At 29.6% G+C, this 8132-nt stretch overlaps 1 long non-coding RNA gene across 1 annotated transcript; it reads left to right on the top strand.

The window, feature by feature from the left end:
• The first annotated feature begins 5740 nt into the window (after positions 1-5740).
• On the top strand, positions 5741-6957 carry LOC106316767. The gene is made up of 3 exons (XR_001264953.1): positions 5741-6052; positions 6224-6282; positions 6394-6957. It is a non-coding gene; the product is annotated as an uncharacterized LOC106316767 (long non-coding RNA).
• The last annotated feature ends 1175 nt before the right edge of the window (positions 6958-8132 follow it).

The following is an 8132-nucleotide window of genomic DNA, read 5'->3' as shown; positions in this document are numbered from 1 at the left end:
CAAACTTGTAATTGACATTGAAATTTTTATTCTATCGACTCGAAAGAAAACTGAAGTTCCAACCAGCTCCTTGTGACGAAACAAAAAACTTGTATGCACTTTTACGAATATAAAAGTCTTCTCATGTATTAGATCTTAAAAATAATTTATAAATTTTATAAAAATAATTTTATGGGGAAAATTGAAATCATGTACTTATAAACATTTCTACATGATGTAAATTTCTATTTACTAAAATTCAATTATTTTCAACATAGATGAGTGAATGTAGATTGAGTCATAGTAGTATTTGGTTTAGGGTTTGGTAACATATGTTATAGTATTATTTGTATTTTTAGGGTTAGATTTTGGAATATTAACTTTTTATTAAAAAAAAAGTTAAATTTTACTTAAATGTGTTCAGTTTTGTGTACATTAAACATTTTATATGTTTATTTTAAGTTTAATGAAGTGTTTTTTGTTAGTTAATTAGTTATTCGATTATAGAGTTTGAAAGATTTTTCAAGAAGTATTCTAACATATAATGCACTGAAGACTTAGTCGAAGACTTCACAACAAAGTCTAAATTTTAGTGAAATTTAGGTTTTCCACCTAATTATTAATTAAAAAATTTAGGTTTCCAGCATAATGGGAATTCTTCCAGAAGTCTTCCATGAAGTCTTCCATGAAATCTTTTCATGTATTAGATCTTAAAAATATTTTTTTTTTTTGGGGGAAAATCTAAATTCTATAATTATAGATATTTTTAAATGATGTAAATTTAGATTTACTAAAATTAAATTTTTCAGCATAGGTGAGTGAATGTAGTCATGTAGATTGAGTCATGACTCATGATAGTCTTTGGTTTAGGGATTGGTAACATTATAGTATTGTTTGTATTTTTAGGATTAGATTTTGGAATCTTAATTTTTTAAAATCAAAAAATAAAGTTGACTCATATGTGTTTAATTTTGTGTATATTAAACACTTTATAAGTTAATTATATGTTTAATGAAGTGTTTGCTGCTATTTAGTTATTTATTTGGTTTTATGGTTTAGAAGACTTGAAGACTTTTACGGAAGTCTTCTAACATGTAATGCATTAGAACATTTACTGGGAAGTCTGCTCAAACGAATAGCAAATTTGGGGTTAGAAGACTGCCCTAGAATTTTTGTCTACTTAAATAAAGAAAATTTACACATTATCTTTTTTTTCATATCAAATAGTTGCAACAAAAATGTAATGTTTTTCACTCTAAAACTCTCCAACCTCTCTCTAATCTTTTTGAACTTGAAAATACCAATAAATCTAGTTTTCATTCTTCTTATGTCTTTCTCACTAATTTATCTTGTTTTTCAGATTTTTCATTATATGCTTCTCGTCTTTCACTCTTTCAAAAGTAGATCTATAAATTTTGGATTCTATTTTTGTGTGTTTTATATGTTATATTCTAAAAAGCTATAAATCAATCTAATGTGACTGTTTTGTTTATTATTTAAGCATAAACAAATATTTTTAAATTTTTCTCTGTTTTGAAGTCATTTGAATGTTTTGAATATGCAAAGTTTTTCGGATGTGAATCAGACTTTTGAAGACTTCTCATAAGACTCTCGGAAGACTTCTCGGAAGACTTCTTGGGAAGTCTTCTAATGTATTTTATGCTAGAAGAGTTCCCAAGAAGTCTTCTGTCCAAAGTGGTACACATTTTGGATATATATTTTTTGTGTGTTTTATATATTAGATTCTAAAAAGTTTTAGATTCAACCTAATGTAACTGTCTTGTTTATTATTTAAGCTTAAAAATTTATTTTTGAAATTTTTCTCTGTTATGAGACTTTGGAAGACTTCTCAGAAACTCCCGGAAGACTTCTTGGAAAGTCTTATAAGGCATTTTATGTTAGAAGACTTCCCAAGAATTCTTCCAAAGTGTTCTCCGAAAGTGGTACAAAGGGATGATGTCAAGTGGAGTCCAAGCTTATCTATGTCGTGGAATGATATCTAGCTCCATTTGTCATAGTTTTGTTTATGGTCTGTTTTATGATTTGTATGTGTATTCTTTTAGTTGTGAATCTTTTGTAAACTTGAAGATATGTTAATGAAAAAAATTTGGTAAATATGTTCATGTTTTGCCAAAAGTTCTTAACATTATTGAAGTTATTGATACAACATACGAATAAACATTTTAACCATTCTACCCACTTATAACAAAAGACAACAACACAAAACTTAGCCAAATTTACTAAAACTAAGAGAGAAGACTTCAGACAAAAACTTTGTCAAATCCACAAAAGATCAAATTTGAATTTTAAGTGAAAGTTAAAATTTTAAGTCTCATGGAAGTTAAAAAAATTATATCTTATGATCTAAGAAGACACATTGAACCACGTGACTTGATATTCTTGAAGTTACTTAATACTTTTGAAAGTTAAAACAAACATATCTTGAAGTTACTTAATTCTCTTGAAAAATTAACGTAGAAAACTTCTTAAGAAGTCTTCTCGGATTAGTTAGAAACATTAGTAAACATAAATATTTGTAACCTCATAATTATCATCAAATAAGTTATGAATTTCATCCAAGAGCCCCAGTATTGACTTAATATACATGAATTAATAAAAAATATTAAAAATCATTTTAATTATAGAGAAAATAAAAGTTTATTAAACATTGACGTATAAGGCTTCCTAACAAGTCTTCTCAGAGAAGACTTCTACGGAAAACTTCTATTTAAGTCATTTTTGCAAATGCAAATTTACAAAGAAGACTTCTAGAGAAGTCTACTTTACAGCAGAATCTTGAGAAATCTTCCTTTGTAAATATTATCTTACTTCTTTGAAAATTCTCGAAAATACTATAGAAGACTTCTTCTCTGATAAACATGTTACTTTTGCAACTGAATAGAGTTTTTGCACATATTTGGCTTCTTCTTAGAAGAATTCTATTCTTACGGTCACATGAAGTCTTCTCACTATCCTAAGAAGTGTGCGTAAGTTACTTTTTCAATTTTTGACTTTTTTAGAAAAATCTTCTCTCGTAACCATATGTTTGACAAAAACCAAGAATAAAATTTGAGAATACTTCTCAAGCAGTTTCATGGTCGAAGACTTCTCAAGAAATCTTCTAATTAGTATTAATTTTTGAACTATTAATTTTCAGTTACAAACCTAACCTACGCAGAATTTTTGCGAGAGTCAGAACACTTCAAATTTTTGACAAAACTTCGGTCAATTGAAAAACTAACTTGTTTATCCAAAAAGAGTTCTCGAGAAATTTTCTCGCTTTTTTTTTTGTTAACAAAAAAATTTAGAACACTTCTAAAGAATTCTTCTCTAAACACACACACACACAGAAAAAGTCAATTGTAAAACTAACCTATGCATTGACCAGAAGACTTCTCTAAAAGTCTTATCGATGGAGAAACATCTAGAGAAGTTTTCTTCGTGAAACAGATCTAAAAATTTCAAATATCATTTTTAGATTCGGTGAGATTCATGTTTAGCTTTTACAAGAACACATAACTTTTTAATGGAAGTTACTCACTTTTTCTTAATTAGGAATCATGAACTTGAGTAACTCTAATAAGCTTATAGTTTTTGAAATAAAAAGTTAGGAATTTGGGATTAAATAAGAGATAAAGTGAAAGAGAAAGGGTTTATGTGTGTAAGAAATGAGGATATGAAGATGTATACGTTGATTTTAGATGCATTTAGAGCTTGAAATTGGTTGTTCATGGTAGTTGGTGTTTTGATGATAATCACAACGTTGTAAATAAATGTGGTAGATGAGGATAAATGAGTCAAACACTCATTTTTTATAAAAAAAAAGATTTTTGTGAATAATTCGAACTTTTATGGTGAATAGGAAAAATAAACGTTTCAAAAAAAAAAAGAATAGATTACATTTGGAGTTGACTCCAAATTTTGAGTTATATCTTTGTTAAAAAAATTGTATATTTACTAAGGAATTTATTTTCGTTTGAACACTTTTATGTCACAGGATATATAGAAAAGATGTATATTTTTACCATTATACTTATTTGATTGAATTATATTTGGTAAGAAAGACATACAAAATGAAAAAAAAAAACTAAAAAGGGGGTGGAGGGGATTCTAACTTTACCTCAAATTGTACATCATCTTTAAATCAATACTATTAAAAGAGAAGGAGTCCCAAAAAATCTACTATGAAAGTTGTTTGGATCTTTTCCTTTTATTATATTTTGGTATTCCCCTATATATTGTAACAACATATGACCATCATTAAAATTTTAAATTAAAAAACAAACACATCTCGAAAAAGAATATATGGAAAATATGCTAATGACTATTATCTTACCAAATACAGGAGAAGTTAGATGTTTAAGATTTTAATGTTCTTCCGTCATATAACCAAAGGGAATAAAAAGCCCATTAAAGTTTATTGATCCAATAATTGTATTTGTACCTCTCAAACCAATTAAACCAATAAAATACGTTTCATCTTCCGGCAACATTACCAACCTCTGCATAATTTGGTTTATATAAAAATGTCAACCAAGAGTGTAAAATCAAGTGCCAAAATTTCCGCTATCCATTTTACAATTATTAACATTAAAAATTCACTACCAAATCACTGTAGTAGTGTAATCGAGGAGAACACCACTAAACCGGATTATATGTGTAATGTGACATACATACAATTTTGAAATTTTAACTGGTTTAGTTGTAAATATGATTTTGAAACTTATTATTATAAAAACAGAAAAATTATTTGTAATACAAAATAAGAATTACAGATTTCCTTAAATCATTTTGAAACTATTAATAGATCAACTAAATATTCTTAAAAACATTGAATAACTAACCCCTAAATTAAAGCTATCACATTAATAACAAAAATATCTACTTGCAAATCACGCTTTAGTATAATTTATATTTATATAATAATAGATGAGTTTTTATTCTCTTCTAAGTAGGTCTGGGATTTATTATCCGAGATCCGGATTCGATCCGAGATCCGCTCCGGATCCGCTCCGAAAATAGGATATCCGGGATGCCCGGATCCGAATCCGGATAGTAAAATCTTGGATCCGTGCAAATCGAATCCGGATGCGGATATCTTAATTTTTAGGTCCGGATCCGTATTTATAAAATACATTAAATTTTTAAATTTTATTAATATTAATATTTGATATATTAATATTTGATATATTAATATTTATACATGAATTAATCTTATAATATTATATTTTAGTTTTTACAATATTATAAACATATATAAATATATTTATAAATATTTAATTTATGTATTATATTAAAAAATTAGTATTTTTTGTTAAAAAAAATATTTTTAATTATTTTGACGGATCTGGATCCGGATCCGGATATCCGCGGATAATAGAATATCGAGACGGATATCCAAAACCCGGATATCCGGAAACCACGAATCTGGATCCGGATATTAAATCCACGGATCTGGATACCGTAAATTTCCCGGATATCTGGATCCGTCCAAGGGCTACTTCTAAGGGTGTCCACATCAGCAGTGTCTTTGTTATTTGTGGGTCCTCTTCAAGTCCCGTGTTTGGTTTAATTATTAAGTACAGAGGAGTTAGTTTCGGTTCGTGATTTCGGTTCATGTCTTATGACTTTCTTTTTATTTATGTGGGATCCACAAAAAAATTCAACAATTTTTTTTCGTGTCCTTTAGAATAACCAGCTAACCACTTAGAAAGCCCACTGATTTTTTTGATATATATACCCAAGTGAAATAGCCTAATCCAATTCACTGATCTCTCTTCCTCTTCCTCTGGTTGCTTGCTGCCCCCGCATGCGCCCTTTCACTGCTCATATCATTGCGCTCTCCATTATTAATTTTCCCATAACTTCGACAACCCAAGCGTTTCGTAACCGAAAGAGGGAGACCACTATGAATAGTAGAGGGCCCAGCAAGGAGACCAACATCTGATCTCCTCCCCGCAAGTTATCAGTGTCTGCGGCTCGCGATGCTCTCGCTTCCCCAGCTGTGGTTCACCACGCTACTTTTGATGATCTTCGTCATAGATGTTTGGGTGGTACTGCTCTGTATTAACACGTAAGCCCAATATTCACAATTCCAATCAAAGCTTGAAATCGTTTAGTTTAGGATCTCAATTTCTCTCAATTTTATAAGTGTTTGTAATAAAATAATTGAAAAAGTGGTATTTGTTCGTATGATTTGTAGTAGTATTTTCATATATTTATCCTCATTTATGTGATTTGGCAGATTGCATGCAAGGCAAGGGAATCTTATGGTTTCCAACCAGTCTGAATGTTTCTTTGAAGGTCTCTTAAGCGCTGATGCTATAACTTTGACATTTGTTTGTGTCTTAATTTATTTAAAGTATGAACATTCATGGTATACTTTATGACCCAGTATGTTGATTTTACTGATAGAGACTAGAGAGGTTGAAGCTTCTCTCCGATGAGGAGAAGGACCTACACTCCGTCACCACCAAGCGGTTTGGGAGGAGGAATCAAAGCCCAAGCCCTAAATGAGGTAAATATGGAGGTCGTAGCAGGGGCTTCCTGACAAGCGTTTTGTTTTGCAATCTAAGCTATGCTTGCAGGTTTTTGTCATATCTTTAACTCCCTTCACCCATTTTCTTTAGGACGCCATTATGTTTTGGATACCTTTAAACATAGTTTAGCATAAGGTTCTCTTATATGTTGAAAGTTTTTCAGAAAGTTAATGTATATCTGTCCTCGATATGCTTGGTTTGATGAGTGTTTGTTTTATGATAAAAGAAATCTGAGGGAAAGATATGAGATGGGATTTTTTTGGTCATCTAAATTATTATTGAAGCTTCAAGGGCTGATCTAAGCAAAGCTTAAAAAAATGAAGCAAAGCCGGCGAAATAGCAATATGGAAATTGTAGTTTTGGCTTCTATTGAAATTGTAGTTCATATTATAGTTGACTATAACTTCAGTGTTTAATATACTTTTTCATTTTCTGGCATTTGGCAAACTCTGTTTCTCCGCTTATACTCTTTCACGAAAGAAAGATTCCAGGAGGGTTTGGGTAGCTCAGTCTTGACATTTAAATAACCTTTTCACTAAATTTAGAATATATGTACATTTATTTCATTGTGCATGATGTAGCGGAAAATGTTTTTTTTTTTTTTAATTCAAAGATGCAGAGAACATGACTCAACAGAAGCTTAATCTGGAAAAATTAACCATATTTATTATACAGCAAAAAAGTCAGTTTGAATGAAATAACTATACTTAAAATTTAAGATATTCTAAATTCAAACAGCTACTTGACCAAAAATTAGAAAAGCATCCAAAATATTGAAACAAAATATTAAACAAATAAACTGATACTTATATATGTCACTAACGCATAGGGGTGAGACGGATCCGGATATTTAGGGAATATATGATATTTGGATCCGGATCGTCGGATCCGTAGATGTAGTATTTGGATTTGGATTCGTGGCGTCCGGATATCTGGCCGAATATCTGTCTCGACATCGTATTTCCAGCAGGTGGGGATCCAGATTCGTAAAAATAATTTTAAAAAATAAAAATATTTTTTTTAAAATACTAAAATCCTAAAAATAAAAAATAATTTAAATATTTATACAACATTTATAAATATATATGTATGTGTATAAAATTAAAATATAATATTATAAACCATTTAATCTATACATATTAATATATAAAATAAAATTATTTTAAAAATTAAAATATTTTTAAAATAGGGATCCAGATCCGAATATCTAAACTTAAGAGACAAGATATCTGGTTTGAATTCGATTTTGACGGATCTAAAATTTTATTATCTGATTCAGATTCGAACATCTCAGATGCCGAATAATAAGTCTCAGGGCTACTAACATCGGTCCAAAAGAAACATTACAATGAATCAATCGACCAACCAGCAACGAGTGGTATAAAAATTTCTACTATGCTAATACAACGACAATGATTGCCTTATCTTGATGATGCCAAATACTACATCTCCATCATTGCATATGAAAATCTGAGAAGTCAAGAAAAAAAATGAATCATGCATATACAAAAAGAATGGAACAGAAACTAATTGACAAACCCCGCGCAAGTGCGGGGCTCAGCCACTAGTTTATATAAATTGACAAGTCTAGTAGGTTATTTAGTTTTATTTATT

Source organism: Brassica oleracea, chromosome C9 (genome assembly GCF_000695525.1).
Source record: "Brassica oleracea var. oleracea cultivar TO1000 chromosome C9, BOL, whole genome shotgun sequence".
Classification (NCBI taxonomy): Eukaryota; Viridiplantae; Streptophyta; class Magnoliopsida; order Brassicales; family Brassicaceae; genus Brassica; species Brassica oleracea.
This window is presented reverse-complemented; position numbering and strand designations above follow the sequence as displayed.